General features: G+C 42.7%; 1 protein-coding gene and 1 long non-coding RNA gene across 6 annotated transcripts in view; one reads left to right on the plus strand and one right to left on the minus strand.

Moving 5' to 3' along the window:
• LOC6535575 (sex determination protein fruitless) overlaps positions 1-24,252 on the minus strand; it is a 133,153-nt gene that overhangs the window by 71,016 nt on the left and 37,885 nt on the right. The window lies entirely within an intron of this gene.
• On the plus strand, positions 15,704-19,246 carry LOC120322001. The gene is made up of 2 exons (XR_005561741.1): positions 15,704-18,469; positions 18,518-19,246. It is a non-coding gene; the product is annotated as an uncharacterized LOC120322001 (long non-coding RNA).

Consider the following 24,252-nt stretch of genomic DNA (forward strand, 5'->3'; position numbering starts at 1 on the left):
GAGCGGCGACGAAATCAAATGAAACAGAAATAAATGTTTTAGTTTGCATTTGGAATGGTTTGCATGTAATTTAAAAACTGGTCTAGCGGGGCCCCGTCCCAAACCAAAAACCTTCGCTCGATTCGCTAAGTTTGCCAAAATTATGCGCGACTGCCCTCGAGCCCCGAGATTCTCCCCCTCGTCGCGCCCTCAAGTCGTCGTAATTTATTGTAGACGGCGAGGGCAACAACAATTTGGCTAATACGGAAGTCTATATATCTCGCTGCGTTTTTGCCTTTATCTTCCACAGTCTTGGCTTTGTTTGCCTTTGTTTGAAATGTAATAAATTTCGGCCAAGTCGCTGCGAAGTCACTGCAAGCCGGCATCGATCGATCTGTGTCCCTGGTTTTATTTTTAATTATTAACTTGGTTAATGAATCTCGCACTCGAGAGCTGAGCTCAGCTCGGACTTGGATTCGGAATCGGATTTGTATTTGGATTTGGAACGCGCGCGCTGCATGAGAACAGCCTTCAAATCCGCTGACCTTTGCTATTTCGATTTTTGCATATTTCTAGCAAATGCTATTGGACCCGCAGAAAACACCGAAAACATGTTTGCATATGACGCTCGAGCGGATTTTTAATTGCCGCAGCCACGAAACTAGCTTAGTTCATTGATTCGCTCCCTGGGTGGATTGTGGATTGCGGACTCCAGATTCTAGATTCCAGGGACCAGCTTCCAACTCCCAACTTCCAGAATTCCTATTCCCAGCAAGTGCCGGGCGGTGCATTCACCTCTTGCGTAATGAACACCAACAGCGCCACCAACGGAGCTAAGGACTGGACCTGGTCCAAGGCCTGCGGTTTCAGTTAGCCAGTTTGGAGGCTGGGTACTTGGATAGTGGGATAGTTGGATGCTTGGATACAGGGTACTGGATACTGGGTACTGGGCACTGGGATCTACGCTCTGGAGTTGGCGCGCAGCTGCGTTGCAGAAATTAGAATTAGAATTCGCCTGGCTCTTAGCGCGGCCAAGCAGGAGATGGCCCAGGCTGGAGCCGCTGATAAAGCCATGCACAAAAAGCCAACGCCAAAGTCGCAGTTTTAGATAAGCACTGCGAGAAAAGGACCAAGGCTCGTTAGTCGGCTTAACACGTACTATAGAAGATACTCAATAAAAAAATAATGCGTATGGCTTCAAATGTCGAAATGTCAAAATAGTCTTTCACATAAGCAATTAAACAATTAAACAAATGATATAAAATCTAAAAATATATTTATCTATTTGTACAACTCTAAACATATTTAGTACTGGCAGTCATGAGTTAAAACCAGCTGATTAAATGCTTTTTATTATGCTATTCTAAATGATTAAGAATTCCGAATTGGTTAAATTAGGCGTTTTAACATTTCGTATTACTAAATTAATATACGTTAATATTACTAAATAAATATTAAATAAGCAGAATTATTTTCCTTGTGCATCCCCGGGCGGGTAATTCCTTTGCGCTACAAAAATAATTGCAAATAAAATGCAAGCAGCCCGCCGTTGCACCTGAGCCGGTGAGGTTGATACGGGATGCGGGGGGCGGGAGGTGGGAGCTGGAGTTGGAGTTGGTTGGGCCAAGAAGACATCTCTTGGCCAGCACCTGTGCGCCAAGGCGTTTAATTCCATACGAAAACAAACAGCCCAGGGAGAAGTGTTGCCCGTGTGCAGCAGTAAATGTTGCATGTTGCTGTTGCTGTAGCTGTTGCAGTTGCAATCCCTGTCCTCGGCCTGAGCAATGCGGCTGTTAAAGTAACAGCATCGAAGAGCCGTTATCAATATCTGGTTTGTCCACTCAGCGGGCGCTGCAGATGCAGCCCAGCATCAGCCACTCGCACATATAGCCATATGTATATATGAGCATTTATATGTATATATGTATATGTTGAGCGGGAAATCGGCAAGACGGGGTGGGGGGAAAAGCAGGGCGGCAGATTGGGCCAATGTACCTGAGTGGCAGCCACTTTCAGGCGGAGGAATGCGTTCAGCAGCAACATGGGGCAAGAAGCGGTCCTAGGGTAACTGCAAATGTGGCCATTTATATAGCACAATAAACATTTGGCGTTGCCCGCGCTCGCATAAGTGCACTCGGCGAAAATTGGCAAATAAAATATACAGATTGCGGGATGTTTCATCAAATGCTAGTGTTTTATGGGGAGAAAGTTGAAGTCCATTAAAAATGGCCCGGAGCCTTTGATAATACGTATGTGTGTTCGAAGCTTAACAACTCATAGTCTGAAAGTCGTTTTATATATTTACTTTTGAAATATGGCAAAGAGTAGTAGTTAAGCGTACCCTTTAGTTTGATTTTGATTTTCCGTCTATTAAAGCAAAGTTACAAGCTACAAGTATTTATTTCCAGTGCTTGTAGTTTCCTGCAGTTTTTGTTCCTGTTCTGGAGTGTTATCCCGTGCCGAGGCTTAGTTAGCCAACTATTCGGACGCCCATCGTTTGGCCTGGGCTAAGCAACGGTTTGCCTCGATTTTTCTATTAAAATTACCATCAAGATTTACATTTCAGTAGGCAACAGGTTTGGGCCCCTTTTAGGCAAATGTGGGCAGCATCATCAGCAGGAGCAGACTCTTCTGGGAGGGGGATAGTCGGAGGACCATGGGTACCATGGCTAAATGCCTTGGCGGCCTCATCTGCCCACTCGCCACTCGGAGCGGAGTGGAGCGCTCAGAAACGCTCAAGTCAAGTGGAAAATTGCAAGCATTTGCGGTTGCTCCCATTTTGTTCGCGTTTAATGTCCATATTTAGCTGCGGGAATCAAGCCGGCGAATGAATGAACCGCCAGATCAATCTGGAAACAATGGCTATAGCAAATATAGCTTATCGTGGGCCGAGATTGGTATTGGTTTGTAGAGCGCTGAAAGCTACCACGAGAAGATGGCAGTACTTTTGCAATAGCCCGGATTCACCGTACGAACGGCAGACTAAGAACCCATTTAGTTGTGTGATTTAAATCAATTTAAAATGGCTATATATCTTTATATTTAAACCGTAAGCTGTACTTAACAATATAGTCAATTAATTGGTTTTCAATAGTTATTCGTCAGTTATGGCTTTAATGCTTCTTGACCAAAGTACATTAACATCGAAATAACTATGCACGGAATTACCTAATTAAACCAACTCGATTAGGTTTTTTAATTTCTAGAAAACAAACTTTGTTTTATAGCTCAAGGTTGGACTCAACCTTAATTTTCCTCCATAACACTTCGATGGCAATAAATAACTAAACGCTTAAATTTTTAAATAAACAATTTTCAAAAGCCTTCGCCATCATTGCCCAATAAACCATTTATTTGGTTAACAGTTAGGCGAGGAGGCAAAGATTCATAATCGCCAAGCACAGAAGTTCCTTGGCCGTCTAAAAGCCAACTGGCTGTGCGCCATGTGCAAACGTCAATCGACGGCTGGTCAGGCAATAAATTTTAATTTCATTTAACATTTTACAAGCCTTCAGAAGGCATAAACGGAAATTTAAAGCAGGTATACGGGATAAGGTATACGGCCGAAGAAAATCAAATTGCGGCCCAACTAGGAAGCGAATGGGCCACCATCCTTATGACTCGCCGTCCCCTCGATTCTCCTGCATTTCTACGCAATGGCCAATGGCCCAGTCAGTGAGGGGGAGGAGTGGGGGCTGAATCCATCTAACAGCACAACGATGTATAAAACAATTTAAATATTGCCGCTGTACTTGCAACAACAACGCATTAAAAGCGAGAACTTGTTCTGCACCCAGAAAAAAATTGGTTCACTTCTCTTAAATATGCAAAATATAAATCTTTCGCTGGTTAGAATTTAAATTTTAAGAAAACCTAACAAAGTCTTGAAATGTGTACATATAAATATATAATCCAGTATCTCTTTTGCATAAATTAAAGTCGTTAACGATGGATAATAGTAAAATGCGGATTCACTTATCCACTTAAATTACTTTCTGTGCAGATAAGTTCGCGGATGCATCCGCAATCTGAAACGGCCAGCCGACGCTAATCTTCATCATCCCATTCGCCTCGTGATCATCGCGTTCGTCAATTGTGTCAGCTATATGCAACCAAAATGCAATCGGGATCGAGCCAGAGGGTTGGGGGAAGGTACAAGTACACACAAAGGAATTTGTAGTACAGAAGCTTAGATGTAGAAGGTTTCAAGTAGATATAAAGAAAAACCTTTTTAATATTTATGACAATTACATACTGTTTAAAAAGACCTAAAATGCCATCTACCAAAAACTAACTGCACTGTTTAGAATTGCCTCTGTGAGTTAGGATCACTCTCTGCCTTTTATTTATAGATGGGCTTAAATGTCCAATTCCCATTTTTTTTTCATCTGCAGAATCAGGGACAGCAGAATCTGGACCCCCGAGACCTGCGAAGAAGCGGAAGATCAACACGCATGGGCCTGGGCATTAGCCTATGTGTGTCTGGCTGTCCACTCTGCTGGCCAGCGCCATGTTCATTTAAATCTACAACTTTTGGAGGGACAACTTGACTGCGACTGGAAATGGGAACAGGAATGAGATTGGGAATGGGAAGGGGGCTGGGAATGGGACTACAACAACAGCAGCGACTGTCATGTGAGAAAATTGCGCACTTGAGCAGCTCAGCCTGAGCTTTTCCCCAGCTGGATGCGAAAACCTTCGGGGCTGGTCCGGTTCACTGCGATTGCCTCTTATATAAAATGAAAATTCCTCTAACAACAAATGTTTGCCCATCCACGGGCAAAGGCAAAAGGCACAGCCACATCCTACTCCCTGCACTGCAAAATCAGCATGCATACGTTAAATGAATATAGTTTAAAAAATATATTTACTTCCTAACTATAATAAAATTTGTATATTTTACATACTTATTATAGACAAAACATTAATGAAAATAATATTTGTTTAGAAATTCATTCATAGAAAAACGATTATTTAACAATATTAAGTATACGCCAAGTAAATCGTAGTGTACTTTACTTGAAGACCTCTTCGTCAACTCTTTTAAGCCATTTCCCCGAGTGCTGCGGCATGCGGCGGCTACCTGGGGCAAGTGAAGCCAATGCGCTTATCTCGAATTCATTATTGAAATACTCGTTCCCCTGTTTTCGTCCCAGGAAAAGGCCCTAGAAAAAGAAATCGGTTGGGGCTGGAAGGCCAGCTAACGGTAAACGGCAAGGGATCAGGCAACATCTTAATGAAAATTGAATTCTATGTTTATTACGCAGTGTAAACACTTTAGCTGAGAGCCCGGCCCTGCAAATAACCTTTTGAGTGCGATCCCCACGCTGAAGTCCATCGGCCCGAATCTGGCCAGAAACCAGAATTGGGACCCTAGGTCTCGATTTGGCCAACATCTCTCTCTCAACAGGGAGAGGGGAGGGGAAGACAGATAGAGAGAGCAAAGAGGACTTGCAACAACGGCAACATGCTCGGCTGATAAATGAAATAATACTAATGGAATCTCAGGGGTCGAAAGTGTAAACCACGATTTGGTAATGCACTAGGAACATAAAACCTCAGATGTTTAATAAGAGTTTCGAATCTGGTTTGTTAATTAATGCAGAGCTGGTGGTGACTTAATGGTTTATAATATTTTAATATAATATTAACAGTGCAATATATTGTATTCAAAGGAAATATGTATCAATTAAATTAAAACTTCTATTAATTTTCAAACAGTATTCATAGCCCCTATGCCTTATTTGTATACATTCTATTAAACTAATTTTTTTAGAAAATGTTCCTGAATTTTCAACTCTGTCGTAGTATTCCCCATAACTTTCCTCACCATATGAGGTTGGAACTCGCAGCATCAGGTTGCGGCGATCGCAGCCCTGCGCTCCATGCAGTGGGATTGGCTCTTGTGGGATCCCACCACTTCGACCTCAACCTGCCTGTCATGACAAAGTGAATGCATCCTCGGAAATTCGATTAGCCTGGCATACCATCCGAAGTCAAGGGACAGCGACATACTGAATCGGCGGGCCCCAATCCCCAATCCGCGATCCACTGACAACCAACCACCAGGCAGGAACCAGCAAACAGCAACCACCAACAGCTAGGCCAACTCACAGCAAGTGGCCGAGTGGCTAAACACCACCCTGCCACCAACCCATCCAGATCTCCCCCCCACTTATCACTCACACACACACACACACGTGCAGCGTGCACCAACATATGGGCACACAATTACATGGGCCACATGCAACTAGGAAGCAAAATGATCTGGCCTGCCAGCACCAACAAAAGCAACGCCAGCAACTATCGGCCACAAAGCAGCAACAAGAACCGCTCAGAGACCTTGGTATGGGGCCAGTACAGTGGGGCCTTACTACCATGGTTGCCAAGTAGTTACTCTATTTTCCCAGTGTTATTACACTATAATGATCTGGTCTACATTCTGAATTTTATATATATATTAAACAAAAACAATTGATTTTTCTATAATGAAAACAATGTCTGCATTTCTCTATCAAAAAATATCAAATATTTCTAAAATATTAAATAAATTATAAATAAGTTATATAAGCCACAGGCATCTTAATCCAGTGTAGGACGTATCGACTGCAACTGCAACGGCAACCTGCCACACGCGGCCTACGTAAGTGGCAAGATCGCACACAGCCGCAGCAACGTTGCAGTTGCAGTTGCAGCGCTTCAAAGGATGCCAGGCGAAAGGTGGGCAGGTTGGTTGGTCGGTTGCCAGGTAGGTTGGAAGGTTGGTCCATGTGGGATGCCTTCATGCTGCGGCTGTGACTTCGAGTGGACTTGGGCTTCGGCTGCATCGGCTGCTGCTGCCATGCCCCCAAGTTGTTGCATTGATTTAGCAAACATGCATTTTTATAGCCTTACAACGCGTCCAGCTAACAGCAACAGTAACAACGGCAACAAGTTTCTCTATTATTTATTCCAAGCTGACGGCCCCAGAACACTGCCAATAATACTTTTGAAATAAATAGGAAAAGGGGTTGCCAATTGGGAAGCCTAGAAGATTTGATTTTTGGCACATGCATTGAATATTTACATTTAATGTTAAATCATGCAAAAAGTAAGATAAATATATATATATATCTTTTTTGCAGTGTGTGCACTGGCTGGAGGGCATTTCGATGTCCGTCTCTGTCTTCAGCTCCTCCCTTTCTATTTGCCACCTCTCTCGCCATCTCTTTCCGCGCAGATTATTTTGATAGCACGAGGCGCACAGCTGCAGGAAAGTCGCCATCTCCACGCCGAAAAAGTGAGGAAAACCGCACATCGCTTGCCGTGCAACGGATTAAAGTGTTATTAATGTTTATTACGGCTGAATGAGTTTTAATGTCCGCCGAGGCTATCATTAAAATGTTGTTAGAATTTGAATACCACGTGAGAACAAACGAAGTCCCGATCTGCAAGTCTCCTGCTTTTGCATCTGCGCTTCGCTTTTGGCCTGGTCAAAACCAGGGGCCACGTTGCAAGTGGCAGAGCAGGAGGAGCGTGTACTTTATTTTGATTGAAGCTGCCATGGAATTTCTTTTGTGTATTCGTGGAGATTTTTTAATGATCGGTGACAGGATTATTAAAGTCATTAAGCCGAAGAAGAAGCACAGAAAGAAAATAGGACCATTCCTGTGAATCTTTAGGGATACATATTGAATTTATTTATTTTCAAGATACTATACACAAAAGGAAAGTGGCTAAACAAGGATTACATGCGTTTTCCAATTTTCTTGCTGAATCAGTCTATGGCAAGCATTTGTTTCTCCCAGTGCACTGCTGTTGGTGGGGCTCGGGACCTAATAATGTTAACTGTAACTGGCGATAGCAGTCGTAAAAGCCGCCACTTGCAACGACCAAGCCCCATATGCTGATGCCAAAGTTGCGGTTTGTGCCGCCGATCATAAAGGCCTCGGTTCTCAGGAGCCGACTGAAAGTTTCGCTTGGGTTCTGTGTGCGGGTTGTACTTTTAATTAGGGTCATCAGCGGTAAACTATGCGAGAGCCCCAAATTACAGGCAAGTGGCCAAAATGCACCGTGCCAAATGATGGCTACATAAAACTGAATGCTCTAATTGCTTGTAATACACATTGTTGTATCCCCGCGACTCCAAAAGGAAAACATAGTTTCGACTTGTCACGAGATTGTAACTTTTTTCGGCTTCACAGCAAGCATCAGTTTCTTTCAAATTACGAACACTGTTTTAGCCAGGATATTTCATCGAAATTGATTTCTTTTTATGGTATCTAATAGGTTGAATTTAAAGTCGTAAGAGAAATTTCCCAGCTGCCGCTACTTATGAGAGTGGGCTTCAGGATAAGATATCCGGTGATTAGATTTAATGTAAAACATGAGTGTAGAGGAAATTACAACTTTTCTTTATAGCTGCTAATATGATAAAACTGAAAGATAATCGCAAAGAGATAAATTCTGAAGTCGCAGTAAGGATTTCTGACTTATATTGTAATCAACTGCTGGCAACAAAGTAATCTGTATTTTCGTGTATCTATTAACAATACTCAAAGTAATGGTTCAACGTTTTGTTATGATTCGGATTAAGCTTAAAGAGTTTAGCAAAGGAATTCCGCAACCCAATCAAAGACTTTGAAACCTAACCCACACTAATGGCTGCTCTGCAAATGCAATAATGCCAAGTCCATGGTATGTCCTTGATGTTGTACTTGTTGTCTTACAATGGCGCTCCTGTTCACGCTTTTGACTGCACCTACTCTCCTTTTTCTCCTGTGCCCCAATGTTTTATGGTGTCCTTATTTCCCTCCTTTGGCGGCTTGAGCAGCAATTTCTCCGCCAACTTGAGCAAGTCGGCGGCTGGCTTTTCATGTCAGGCGGCATTAATGTCGGCACGTTTATCAAATTGCAGCTTACATCGGTGCGGAGTATCTGAAGTCGCTCAGTGACTAAAAACTGAATTATAGCCGGTCGGTCGACAAGCGAAACCGTGAGGACGTCAAATGACAGCCAACCACGTACTCGTCAAATTATTGACACTCGGCTGGAAATATGAAAAATGGCAATGGCAAATGGTAAATGGAAAATGCACCCGCAGTTTCGCAACTAAAGTTGCCACAGCATCCTGCTGAAATTTGAAGGTCCCGCCGCATTATGTAATGAAAAGTTGCCGCTTCACGCAACTGCCACGCCCACCCAAGCCCACCAATACATGCACGGAAAGAGTGACGCATGCACTTTCTTGGTCAAGGTCATGGCGGAATCAGCGATGAGGAAGAACTTGGAAAACCCAACAACTAAAGTCGCAAACACAAGCCAAACGAGACGCCCAAGTGGGCGGCCAGCCATGGTGGAAAACGCTTTTCGAATGCGAAATAATAGCAAAAGAGGATCTCGAATGGGGGTGGAGTGATTTAGAGGGGTGCATCACTGTAAGAAATCGGGGAAAGCTAAAGGAAATCCCAGAAAATGTTGAGAAAAAGACATATATCGAGCATAGAAAGTGTGAAGTGCACTAGAAATAATACTTCAATATAAAATAGAAAAGAATATTAAAAAATTATTTAAATTACACATTTTTTGAGCACTTAGTTATCAGGCTCGCTTGAAACAAGTGCAATGTTCATATTAAGAACCTACTCTTCAGATTTCAGCTAGTTATACCCGTTACTCGTAGAGTAAAAGGGTATACTAGATTCGTTGAAAAGTATGTAACAGGCAGAAGGAAGCGTTTCCGACCATATAAAGTATATATATTCTTGATCAGGATCAATAGCCAAGTCGATCTGGCCATGTCCGTCTGTCCGTCTGTCTGTCCGTATGAACGTCGAGATCTCAGGAACTACAAAAGCTAGAAAAATGAGATTAAGCATACAGACTCCCAAGATATGGAAGCAGCGCAAGTTTGTCGATTCATGTTGCCACGCCCACTCTAACGCCCACAAACCGCCCAAAACTGCCACGGCCACACTTTTGAAAAATGTTTTAATATTTTTTCATTTTTGTATTGGTCCTCTAAATTTCTATCGATTTGCCAAAAAACTTTTTGCCACGCCCACTCTAACGCCCACAAACCGCCCAAAACTGCCACGGCCACACTTTTGAAAAATGTTTTGATATTTTTTCATTTTTGTATTAGTCTTGTAAATTTCTATCGATTTGCAAAAAAATTTTTTTCCACGCCCACCCTAACGCCCACAAATTGCCAAAAACTCTCAGTGTTTAAAACTCTCATTCGCACTTCCACCAGCTGAGTAACGGGTATCAGATAGTCGGGGAACTCGACTATAGCGTTCTCTCTTGTTCAATTTTTAAAATACTGGTTTATCGAAAGTGAACTAATCATCTTCCAGTGCAGTAATAATCGATTGAGATTTTAGTAGCGGCGAACAATTGAATTCAGCTCGAACCCAGTCGGCACAAGTTTCCAGACAAAGGCGGCTCCAAACTCCTCCGTTTTCCGCGAAGTTTCTGGGGATGAATGGTGGAAAGGGGCGTGGCAGATGCTATATAGATGCAGTTCGATGCCGGTCGCAATTAGCAGGCAAAGCAACTGGAGACTGCAATTTTAATTGCTTACTGCTGCGCCATCTGGGGGACAAAAAGAGAGCATTGCATTTGTGCATTTTCCTTCTCCACTATTTTTTCCCATTTTTCGACCGTTAGATGCGAGATGGCCGAGTGTGTATGGGATTGGGATCGCTGTCTCATTTTGCAATAATCAGCGACAGCGAAATGGAGCACAAGCGTGGCTAATTGTAAATTGTTGCAGTTTAAGTTGTTACCAGTGGCTGGTAGTGTTCCAACTGGTCGCAAGTCGTAAAGGAAAACACCGAGCATCCACCGCTCATAAGTTGGAGCAACTGCATCATATCATCTCATATCGACCTGGAAGCATTGAGAAGCCATCGGCCGGCAGAAACGGGGCGTAATCGTTAAGAGGCATCGTTAAAAGGTTTCACATGGCGTCGTAAAAATTTGTTCATTAATAAACATTATGCAACAGGCGACAGGAAAATGATGAGACGACCAGCAAAACTTTGATTCGAATGGTCATTTTGAATTGTGCACTGCAAAGAATTGGGTTGCTTTCTTTATAACTTAAAACTGCCGAATCAAAATCACTATATGTTTTAAAAACTCTCTCCTTAGACTAAAAGAAAACCTACTATGGACTTACTTAAGAACTAAACTGGTGTGTGTACTTAAACTTAATCTTCCAGTGCCGATTTAGTTTGTACGGAAACTATGTCCTTATTGCTTTCTAGTGACAAAGTAGCCCGTCCAGCCGATTCTGTGAGTGCAACTTGACCCCCCTGCGGTGTGTTAGTTTTTTTAAAAGGTGGTTAGTGGAGGGATCCCAGTTATAACGAGATTCAGCCCGGCCACTTAACTGTTCCTGCTGCTTTGACGATGCGTTTATTAATGCCACAAGTGCCACAAGGGAGATCGTGATCGGCAGTTTAGAGGTGCGGGCCTTTTAATGCCCCTTTATCTGTGATATCAACGCACTCGTTGATATCTGTTTTACGAGCGTGTAATTAGCTGACCACGAAAACCTTTACCAGCAACAATGTGTGGAAATAGGCACCTTTTGTGAGCTAACCAGGAAGTCAAGTATGTCTTTAAAGAGTTTAGAACTTAAAAATAAAAAAAGATGTTCAGTAAATTGCTGACAGACTGTTGAACTATCGGCCAGCGATGCCAAATGTGAGGCCCATTTTATAAGGAAAAAGTTATGCAATCGGCTGCCCAAGATTGCAAACCGATACATTTCCCATTGCATTGAGTAGATGCCACAGCACATTTCTCATGCGCGGCCATTTATGGCATATGGATTGCCAATTGTCGATTGCCAAGATCCAAGATGCAAGCTGTAAGATGCAAGCTGTAAGCTGCGAGATGCATGCTCCAAGCTCCAAGATCGATGAACAATTTAACGGGCAGGCCAAGTTGGTTCGGACCTGCCTTCAGTTCTAACTGTCCCTCTGACAAAATGCCGCAACCTGCAAGTGTAACTGACACACGGACAGTTGGTCAGGGCAAGAGAAGTAAAAATAAGATGAAATAAAATGAAAATACTGGAGGATGGATGGGGATTGGCGGATGGTGGCAGTAGATACAGCAGATCTAGCCAACGAGACTAAGTATACAATGTGCAGGCAGGGAAAAAAATAAATCAAATTTTCTCATCAATCTCATCGAACATGAAAATGCACTTTCAAAACGCATTAAATAAACCATAACGGCACGCATGCGCCGCTGCAAGGGAGCAAAAGAAACAGAAACAGCGACTTCGAGGCCGTGTGGCAGGGGCAGCGTAAGAGGCCGCGCAAATCTTTCACTTTGAGCCAAATGCAGCACAGCACAGCTAACTGCGGCTAACTGGAAAACTAGCGGCCGAGAAATAACGTAAACGATGAACGCGCATGGGCAAGTGCAGCCCCACAACCTCGAGGAATACGCGGCATACGAGGGGCGTCGCGGGCGGAGGCGGGTTGGCCAGGCCAGGAGATGAAAAGGCAGCCAGCCAGCTGGTCAATGGAGATGCCCCCATTGGCCGCCAAAAAAAAGAGCCAAGTCAACCCTTAAGTGGGAATATAAGCCTAGATACCTGAGGACTCTTCCCAAAGTTTTGAGAAATATTATAATAAATATTATAAAAGCAGACAACCCTTTTCATTTTTTAAGTTGTTAATAAAATTTTCAAGCTTTCTTTATTCTGACCATTTCTTTTTGCAATTCTAAAACCCACCATTTCTTATTTAATCATCGGTTTCCTTTGCTTGTGAGTGAGTTATAAGACTTTATTAAAAAATGTCCAAATTGGCAGCGCTTTCAGCCAACAACTCGCAGTACTCGCTGTGGCCCGTCCATATTTGGCATTGGCTTTGCCCAAACTCTGTGCCTCTCAGACACGCTCCGACTGCGCTGACAAATTGCTGTGGTTGTTGCCGTTGCCTGGTGTCGCCAGCAACATGCAACATGCAACTTGCAGCAGCAGGAGGCAGCAGGCAGAGGCAGCAGGCAGGCGGCAGCATCCGATATGCCGGCAAGTCCTCGAGGCAGCGTGGCACACAAATTTGGTAGCACGGCGCACGGCGGCACTCAATAGTGTCCAATAATTCATAACGCAGCCGTCGCCGTTGCCAAAATTGGCAAGACGCTTGATAAGCCGACGCTTGTTGTTGTTGTTGTTGTTGCTGCTGCTGTTGTTGCTTCTGCGCAGCCGCGCGTAATAAATCTGAGCAATTTGTTGCGCACTAATCGGCAGAGGCAAAGCTGCAGCGGTTGCGGCTTTCGTTAGCCATTTCAATTGAAAGTATCTATCAGCTTATGGGTTGCAGGTGTCTTGGTCAAAAAATCGACGCAGCGGGAACTTCAATTAGTGGGCCGAATAAATCAGTTTAGTAATTGCAAAGCCGAAATGCGAGAAGATGTTACTAAACAAGCAAAAGTCGTATACAAGCTGCTAAAAGCTGTGACAATTTTTTAATAAATTTAAAACATCTTTTATTTGGTTTTAAACATGTCGTAGAACTACTCAAAGCTCATATAAATAAACCTGGTAAATAATTGTACGTATTGTCATAATGCTAATAAAAAGAACCATTAACTAATATGAAGAATCTCCTACACATTTATTATACAATTAATTATTTGGGGCACAAGTGCAAAGTACAATTTTCTCCGGTTCTTTAGGGTACTTTATACTACTACTTTTATACCAACTTTTTTCCACTTCACCGGTCATTTCAATTCAATAACTCGAAGCGCTAAAGATTAGCCAGAATCGCTTGGATGGACTGACTAATAAAAGCCATAATTTGGTTGGGCAAATGAAATTAGCATGCATTACACAACGGCAATGGCCAATAACGGCACAAACCTGCCATTGATCCTTGGGGCGTCCCATTGGGCCATTGAGCTGCAAGTTGGCTCTTTTCGTGAGCGGATGCAGTTGCAGTTGCCAATTGCCAGTTGCAAGTTGCTAGTTGCCGGTTTCCAGTTGGCCAAAGCCGCCGTTCAGCCATTCCCTGCGCATGTCTGACTGACTGAATGACTGACTGGCTGGCTGATTGACTTGGCCTGGGTATGGGGGACAGCAGCCAAGACTGGTACTGGGACTGGGACCGGGACTGGGACTGGGTCTGATACTGGGTTTGGGATTGGGACTGGGCCCGAGCATCAATGAAACCTGGCGGATGCGGCCCACCGCTGCCGCAGATGCTCTACGCCGCTTTGCTAACGGGATCGACGTGCTGCATGGAGAAAAAAAACCTTAGGGTTCAACTCTAACTTTAGTCTATCAACGATATTCAAATTATAATTAAAAATATGTATGTTTCACGGTGCGAATGTTTAATACTTTAATTCAAAAATTTGATTTTAAACTAAATAGAAGAGTGGATATTGGTGATAGCTATCATTATATTTTCCACCATGTAGCATCCACTTCCATTTGCCACTCGGGATCTTTCTAATGGTGTACGCAACTCCCTGTGCATCTGCATTGCATTTGCCGCTTCAATGGCCAAGTGAGTGACCAGCGAATGGACCAACACCGCGGATTTTCCTCGATTTTCTCATCCTGTTTTTCTCAAGGCCCGAATATTTTAAGCTGGGCGCCATGGAGTATGCATTTTTTATGTAAATTGATTTTCTTTGCCGCCCGTCATTAGTTATGACGGATGATGTTTGAAATTATTTAAATATATTCAATTAATACCAGCGGACACAACATAAACAAAAAAATAAGTTAATGAAAATCAGCTTTAACTTGATTTCGTAAATTGCTTGGGATGTGATACTCATAGCTGAATTAAGTACATAATATCAAAGATGCAATTGTCATTAAGAGAATTACGGAGAGAATAGTAACCAAATTCTTCACAAGTAACGCATACGCTCTGTATGTCAGAGTCAGAGTCAAAGTCTTTGGAATGTGTTCATCCTCGCCTGCCTGGGAATAAGTTAATAAAATAATTGAAGTACAAGACAATAACATGCTTATTCCGACATATATGTGAGTTGGCAGTAACGAGAACAAGGCCAACACGGCGATGAGGAGATGGCAAGTCGGGGAACCAGGCGAAACAAGGAAAGCGTGAAGCAGACAATCAATAAATTTCTGGCTAAGAACGCCAGGCAACAGTGGCAACAGGTACAGGTAAAGGCGATTTCCAATTATCGGATTGCCCTAGACTGCCGCCGCCTGTGCTGGGTTCAACTTAAATAATTTCTCCTGAAAATTGAATACCAAATAAAGCGCCGTAAAGCACAGTAAGAGAAGTCAGCCAGGAAAGACCAAAACAGTAACCTACCCGGGCTAGAATATGATTTACATGCTGGACAAACTTGGGAGCCAAGTGCATTCGATGGATGCAGTATTTGAATCACTGAGGAAAACTAGCCATATTTACTGAATTATAATTGCGAATAGAGATGTCATCTATAACTCAGTGAATATTGTTTGAATATGTGCTACTTAAAAATATTGAAGTATATTTAAAGAATTTAAGCAGTTGTTGCCAAGTATTTATTCTTACATATAACATAATCTACATAATCTAAAAATGATCTGTACGATTTTGTGGGTCACCATAGTTTTAGCCCTAAGAAAAGTGTATACAAATTTCCATACATAAATAAAGCAAAAAGTAGGCGTCATTTTCTGGTGGCCCGTTTAGTCAATTTTTTAGATCCCAAACTAATTGAATTGATGAGTGATATTTTTCATTGTGTGGCAAAATCAGCTTGTTGGTTTGGTTCCTTTGGTCGTGGCACGTTTGCCACCTGTTCTGTTGTTGTATCTGTTGCAGTCACTGCTTATTTCTATTTTTTGTATTTTTGTATTTCTCTGCCGCCGTGTTGGCTTCTTTCTCCCGTTATTGTTGCTTGTTTAGCCTTGCCTTGCCTTTATATCGTTAGCTAATTTTATTATTACAATAACAGTTGTTGCTGCTCCTGCTGGCATAAATGGCATTGCTGCTTTTGCTGCTGCTGCATGCTGCATGCTGCAAGTTGCTGCTGCAAGTTGATGTCGGCTATCTCTCGCACATCTTATGACCGGCCTTGCTACCACTCGTATCAATTCTATTAAGCCTGGCACTAGTTCTCCGCCACCCCGCCACACCGCTCACTCTCCGCTCCTCTGCATGTGACTAATCATGCAGAGCCAATCATGCCACAAGTTTATTTATTTTCACGTTGCAACTGCCGGGCTTTGGGGTAAAAAGCAGCAATAACAAAGGCGACAGCAACAGCAGCGAACAGTAAACAAAAACTGGGTAATCCACTTAAAAATTCCTCGATTTTCGCTTCCTTTCCAGCCGCACATATAGATTTCTCATTTTCCATTTTTTTTGTGTGCCTGTTATCGCCTGACTATCAAGGCTGCTGCTTGTTCTCGTTATTGTTCCCTGTTATGTTGGCTTGTTCGCTTTTGGCTTTCTTCGGATCGCTGGCTGTTCGAATTTTTATAGAGTGAGTTATCTCCTGGGCTGTCTTGTCCGCTGTCCGTCCGTCGCAATGATGTGGACATCCCCCACACGTGGAAAAATGCACTTCAATTGCATAACTATTCTATTTGTTTATCGGTTTAGAATTGAAGACAAACCTAGGAAACTAAACTATAAACTAATTTTAAGTAAGCCGTTCAGTATATATTTTTTAGATTCGATTAGAGCTTTGAAATAATAGATATAACAATTTTAATGTTGTATAGAGCTACTTAAAGCAGGATTGGATACCACCTAAAGAACTTGTGAAATAAATATCCACTGAATATTTTCGTGAAGATTCTTGATCTAGAGAGATACTTTATTTTGAAAGTTATCCATTTTTTTCTCAATTTTTTGGTAGGTGGTATATTGGTGAAAGTAGTGTAACTTTGGTGCATGCTTCAAGTGCACATCCATTGGCAAATGCCAGACTCAGCTGCACTTGTTGTTCTCGTTCAGTCGGCGAGTGTATCTGCGAGTGTGCATCTGCACATCCGAACATCTGGGCATCTAAGCATCTGAGTATCTGTGTGTGACGTTTACCGCTATCGCAGCTGTCACTCGACTGGCCGTCCGTTATGTGTCCTTGAAAGAAATCTAACTGGCTAACTGTTTCAGCCTCCACCTGCCTACTAGCCCCTAACGACCATTGGTCATTGGCCATTGCGGAAATTATAATCCACTCAGGTGAACTGCGCTGCCTTACAGCTTCTTTCCGCCGCCGCCGAAATCAGAACAATGGAAGATATGGGCTCGAGTGGCAGGAGTTCAGGATCCCGTCATCCATCATCCCTCTTTGGTGACGTGACCCGGGAGAGTGTCATGTAACAGAGATTTGCGGATGTTACATTTATATTGCTCACATCCAGACAGCTCCGAAGTGGCTTTGTGTGAGCTCTGATTGGATTGGGGGCGGATAAACAAATCTGCGAGGGATTGCAGCTATCCAGGTGTCACACTCAAGTGCCAAACTGGATTCAAGGTAAGCGAAATAAAATTTGATTTGTGTGAAAGGAGTTCGAAGTTGTGACACCTGCGAAAATAGTCGTCACTTAGATGATTTATGTTGAGATATTCCAGCACAAGGGTCCGATAAGGTTTACATGGGACTTGGATTTTCTGAAATTGGTATACTTAAGTATTTAAGTAGTGACCACAAGGATGGTCACTACTAACTTAGAAATTGTATAATTCGGCAGCGTTTGTATAAAGACCATCCTCAATAGCTGCACCTTGAGTAAACTCCTTCTATGGGCCTATCTTATAACTACCATCTAGAGTGGAATCGGCCCACACACTTCCCAAATAAATCTTGGTCACACATCAGCGAAGCCTGTCAACTTGTTGCATATAAGATTAGAAATCCTATCTGGGAAGGCATCCTCCTCATCGAGATGGGTATTTTTCGTTTTATGGGGGAAAATCGAAATCGAAGAGATGTCGAAGTCAATGTCGCTGTCGATGGCACTTGCTCTTTGAAAATATTGCAAGTAGAGAAGGCAGAACACAGAACAGACCAAGCGTAATTGATAAAGACCGACAAATCCGTTGATGGCTATGTTAATACATAGGCGAATGACCGATCTTTGGGATCTGATCACTGGGAAAGGGGTGGTGATCTGGGAGCGGGAGGAGACGGATCAATGTCGCTTCAAAACAATCTTATTGATGGCAGGAAGACAAAGACCAACGATTGCCTGCTAATTCCAGCTTCAGGACCGATTTAGCGACGCGTGCAGAACCAGTTGTACTTAGTTGCATGCACTGGGCGAAAAGTAGTTCCCGAAACATATTGATAAGGATAAACATTCCATTAATAACCATTATGAAATGTGGTTTCGTTTTGTTATTTGTATTTACATCATTTCTTCTTAGAAATATATGTATTTTAAAATATGAAAATATAAAACAAATGGCTTCTTACGCCTTTTTCTAGGAATTACGTTCGAACGTTTTAAATGGAAATTTTGAACATGGTTTTGATTACACTTAAGATCGTATAGGTGCAGTTATAATTTATTATTTATAATTTAATCATTTATTTTCCCCAGGTGTTGCTGCTGCTCTTGTTGCTGCGCTCATCGAAAAGCCTTCGATTTTCGTAATGATTAGCGCCATTACAGGAACTGCTGCTGCGTCGTTGTGATTGCGGTTAGCAGCTGATGGCTGTTAGACGAGCAACTACCACACAAAAGGTAGCTAACAATGCAACTGCAACTGCAACTGTGGCATCGACATCAGCAGCAGCAGCATTAGCAGCAGCATCAGCCGCATCAACATCAGCAAACTGGCTGCAATTAGAGGATGGGCGTGGGGCGCGGCTGGTGCGCATAAATTGCGTTAGGATAATGATCGCGCTTTGGCACAGTAAATCGCATTTCGAAATGTACAGTTCGAATGTTCTCTCGATTTTCCGATCCTATATTTTCCACACCAACACTGAACTGGTTCGGCAACAAATTTGACGCTCGCTGGTACAAATGAGCGGACTCATAGAAAGGGGGCAAAAGAAAGCAGCAAACAGCAAGCAGAAGACAGAAAGCTGAAGGAAAACCAGTAGATGGTGTGGATGTGGAAGGCCAAGAAGCAGCGGCCAGCGTTTTGGCCACGCATGCTGGGGCGCCATTTAAATTGAGATTTATTGCCGGCCACTTTGGCTGCAGGTGCACCATCAGCTTGCCACAGCAACTTGCAGCAAAGATAAAACTGTAAAATCGCTGGCCACGCTCGGCTTTTGTCCTCGCTAAAATATAACCGTCAACAAATCGCTGAGCAATGAAGATGAAGTTATTAGGCGACTTATCTCGCCAGCGTGTTGCCAGCATTTTCTTTCAAATAAGTATGCTCCGCTCACCTCCCGCAGCTCAAATCCGTGGCAAGATTTAGAGTAACGACAAAGCTTAACAAGAATTTTAATTCAATTTTCTTGATGGCAGGAAATTGGTCTCAGCTGTGCGCAGGCCACATCGCTCTGCATCAAACGGAATATAATTTGGAAACATAAATTTAAATCGACTTCACAGTTTTTGCATTTTCAAAGTATTTTACAAGAGCCAAGTAATGGCAACTTTGTTGACACTTTCAAACTGCATAAATTAAAACCTTGCGTTGCTCATTTCATTGTGTATACACGGGGAAACATCTGTTCATCTTATTCTTTAAAAATTTGACACAAGCTTATTTCGGGATCTATTAGAATTACATCTGCTATTCGCCACGAAGAATCTTATTTTCCTAATATTTTTGAGGGAATTTGCCTTTAAAATTTCAAGGGTTAAGCATATTAAATTTTCGAAAGATTACAAAAATGTATGCATCATAAAGCAGCACGATAATATATTTCAGTAAATAAAATATATCTGCTTCAAATGAATACTTTTGTTTTGGTAATCCCTGTGACCAGTGTGCCTCACATATATTTAATTGCAATTGACACTGATTTGCATTTGCACGCCAATGCGGCGGGGCGTTAAGTAGCCGAAGGCATCTAATGAGTTTGCCATGTGGCAAAACATAATTTCTGCATGTCAGTCACTCAGTCGGTGAAATGGCAAGGAGGCGTAGAGTAGATTGGAAAGGCGGGGCCAGTGGGGCAGGTGATACAGGTGGGGCAGGTGGGGCAATCCAGGCAGGAGGCACTGTCAATGTTGCGGCTAATCCTGCTCATCTTCTACATCTACAGTTGCCGGCACGAATGCGATTTTGAAAAATCGCAAAAAAACCGGTTGTCACTATTTGATGGAAAAGTCTCTGATGTGGTTGTTGCATTGCTCTGTTGCTGTTGTTGTTTCTGTTGGGGGAGGAAGAGGGGGACACCTGCTGATTTTATCCTGGCCGTTTCGGCCATTTGGGGGCTGCAGCTTCTGCTGCATCTGCCACTGCTGCCTCTCCATTTGATTGTCTGCCGTTGATTGCCGCTGATGTCTTGCAGCTGTGTCGCCTGTATCGTCATCGTCTGCTGCAAATTAAGTTGCTGCCTACTAGCATTTACATGCCGGCCAGCTGGCAGCTTTTGATGTTTTAATGATAAGATTTGCGCGATTGATTTTTCCTGGGTGTCGAATCTGCTGTTAAGCTCGCCCGTTACACTCAGCTAAAAAAGGTGTTTTGAACTGAAATCCCTCAGGACTTAATAATCTTAAATATTTCAATACTTCACTAAATATACTCGTACGCAATATTAAAACGTATATAAAATAGTTCCAATACAGGCCGATCAAATAGCTAATATTTTATGCTCTGAAAACTAATTTTCTTGAAATGTACCGATTTAGGCAGGTTTAAAAAAACATTTTTTATAATTTAAAAATTTTTTCTCTAATGAAATCAACATTCCTGTGGCAGTGTAATGCGTTCAGCGTCCGAAAAGTGGCGCAAAAACGTGCCGCAGAGATTTGGCTGCCTTGGTGCCACGCCCTATCAGCCGCCCCCACCCGGCATCAAGGTCAATGGGTTAATTCGGCATCAGTTGGTGACTTGGAGTTCGACTCCGCTCCGCTCCACGCCAAGCCACTGCACTCCAGTGCATTTCTCCACACTTTCGACGCCCGGACCCGAGTTTATTCCAATAATTGCCACTGCCCGCAATCCGCAAGTGCAACTGTAAGTGCCACCGTTTTCAGCCGGCGGCCAAAGAGTCGACGGCCGGATTGACAGCGGAGTTGCAGCAGGAGCTGGAGCTGAAACTGCCACTCAGCTGCAGACGGCGCATGTTGGCCATCAAATGTCCGGGCTAAACATTTAGATTAGACCAGAGACGATTCTTCCGTCAGGAATGCCATTTTTTATGGAACAACAGCGGTAGCCAGCAGAAGTTGCAACTGCAGAACAATCGACGCGACGATGGGGTCTAATCTAGTTAAATTGTTGCATGCAACAATCGCAGTAGAAGCCCACTCGCCGCGTTTGCAGATACAGATACAGGTACAGATACAAACTGCAGATACAGCTACACGATAGCAGCAGATAGTCGGATAATTTCGTTGGGCTAATTGCGAAAAGTGCTCCCGTGGCGGAGGGAAAAGTAGCAGGACAAGTGAAAGACAGCGGCGCACGTGCGGCGGGGGATCAGAAGGAGTCCCGCCACAAGCACCACGCCACCGTGCCCGCCCCGCCCTAATGCTCGATTAGTCAGTCCTCCCTCAAAGCCATTACAAGTCAAGCACTTTAAGAAAATGCATTCAAGTCTTTTCTGGCAAATTTAACAGATAATCAATACTAATCCTGTCCGTCTTTTGTAAGACACGTTATATTTAAAAGAGATTTTTTTACATAATAACTGTTTTAAGATGTGATTAATTTATAATGGATTCTAGTAAAAAATAAAATATTTGTTTCTCTCGTTTAAAAGAGTTGAATAAATCTATAAACATGCAGTTAATATTGTAAGAAACGAGTTATTGAGAAAATTAAAATAAAATTTAAATTTGAAAAGAATGAATCATCAATAATTGAATGACATGGTTGACTGTCTTACATCAATATCTTTTATATATTTTTTATTAATTAGAAACTCAATTGAACATAATTGCATGAAGCCTTCGAAGTCAGCTTACTACCAAATTAGTTTCTTAGTCTCATACAATGAAGTAACATTAGGGCAGCACTAAACACATACTTAAATAAACTGTAAGTTTTCATATATTTTTCGCAGTGCGCCGAGTGCCATTTATGTAAGTGACACCTACGAGGAGGCCGCCTGCAGGAAGTCAAGCGGAGCTGGGACGGCAATTGTGTTCTATGGGCCCACAAATAATAGCTTCATTGGTCAGCCCGGCAGCAGGGAGCAGGGAGAAGGCAGTTGGCCAATTTCAATGCCAGTGGCCAAAATGGGAAACCTGAAAACTGAGAACTGGGAACTGAGCACTGAAAAAACCCCAGCCCAAAACCGAAACAGAAACATGCAGAGGCACAGGCACAGTGGCCGGGCCGTGTCATGGAATGGAATCTGGTCTGAAATTTGCATTGTCTCTGGTCTCTGGCTTTGGCCTAAACTTGGCCAAAAATGGTCGTTGGCATGGCCTGACATTATTATGCTGTTGATGCGACTCCCTAATGGCTCCTGGCCCGAGCATTTAAATGTCCATCAATTTATCAATTAAGTTAGCAACTAAACAATTAATTGTCAGCCAGGGCATGGGAATTTATATCCCCTGTAGAGAAATCGAAATATGTCCAGTCCTACTCACGTATGAATGGGTAATTGGTTCTCAGAAGTCTTGTTGGTGGTAGCAAAAGGAATAAATGTAATTTGTATCGATTAATGTTATTAACTGCTTATTGATTTAAATTATTGAGTTTTATTTGTTTTTTATATTTTGGTTACAATAAAAATTGTGTAACTTGTGCACTAACTCACTTGCGAACTGAGTTTTCTCTTTCTTCCCCGCTTTTCCCCTGCATGTATGGGAAACTAAACCCGAGCGATTTTATGGCCGCGACGATTCGACATTTACTAACCGTTTGCATTGGCAGTCCATCCGCAAATTTCGAATCGACTGTATGTGACAATAAGTGCAGTGCAAAGAGCTGGTGCATAGTAAAAAATGCACTGGGCGCCTGAGCGGAATTTATGGGCCGCACACATGGCGCCAAAGGTAAATGTGGGCGACCAGGTAACTGTGACAGCAGCAGAAAAAAACGAAAAAGCGGCAGCAGCCGGCTGAAGGTTACATTTTCTTTGGCCCCTTTTGGCCACGCCACACAAACTGCCAAAGAAGTGCCCCAAACGGCGGGCGAAATGTTCAAAATTACTAAAGCCGCTTATGGAGAATGCAGGCATATTTGTTGCAGCTTCGCTGCACGTTGGCGATGCGTTCGTGAGTCGCCAATTTGTAGCACGCACTGTGGGAGAAAATTTCGGATTTCCAAATAGATATTTTTTAGCTTGGAGTAAGCATAAATACAGTTTTTCAAGTACTACAAGATACGATCTGATCCTGTATCTACATCTATTCTAATTGGCTCATAAGCAAAGAGGCAGTTGAAAAAGTCTGTTTGAAGTCCGTGTTCTATGGACATATTCATAATACATTCAATTAACTTTTAGAAGAGCACTTCGCAGTTACAAGCTTCTCGGGTCTAACGACACCCACTTTAAGTTCTGTTATGAAAGTTATAAATTAAGTGCCTGCTCCGCAGAATGCGAAGAAGTAAAATGCTGGCAGAAGAGTTTTTATGGGAATCCAATTCAGTCATTCGCAAATTTGAAACTGCTTATAAAAGCATTGCCCTTAAATTGCACATTTTCCTTGAAGATTATTCAAGTTTAGTTTCAAAACTCAATTCAAAGTTATTTCTCTCAAGGGTTAATTTTCTTCTAAAGTTTTTTATAGAACTATTTTAAAATAATAGTATATTTTGGGCTTTGATGCAATTTTGAGCGTTCTTCATTACAGTGATTCATGGCTCAGGGCGACAAAAATAAATTTAGTTTTCCACCATTTCTCACGACCCCTTCGTCAGCTGATTGTTCGTTATCTATATTTGTTGTCTTTATGGCACAGTAGTTCAAGCTAAATGTCATAAGTTAATTAGATTAAATTCTCCAGCGTTAGAAATATTGTTACATGTTCTTTGCCAGCTTTTCTTTCGCCCGCTTTCTCCGTTCTGGCTATTCTTACTATTCATTCCGCTCATAATACTTTTCACTTGATTCCGCTGTTCGGTTGTCAATGCCAGGTGGGCGGTGGGGCCGCCTGTGGGCGTGGCTGACTGGCTGGCTGGCTGGCTGGCTGAAGGGGCATACTTTGAGGCTAGCTGAGACGCCGCACAAAAGTAGGCAGCA

The sequence above is a fragment of the Drosophila yakuba genome, chromosome 3R, assembly GCF_016746365.2.
Source record: "Drosophila yakuba strain Tai18E2 chromosome 3R, Prin_Dyak_Tai18E2_2.1, whole genome shotgun sequence".
NCBI lineage: Eukaryota > Metazoa > Arthropoda > Insecta > Diptera > Drosophilidae > Drosophila > Drosophila yakuba.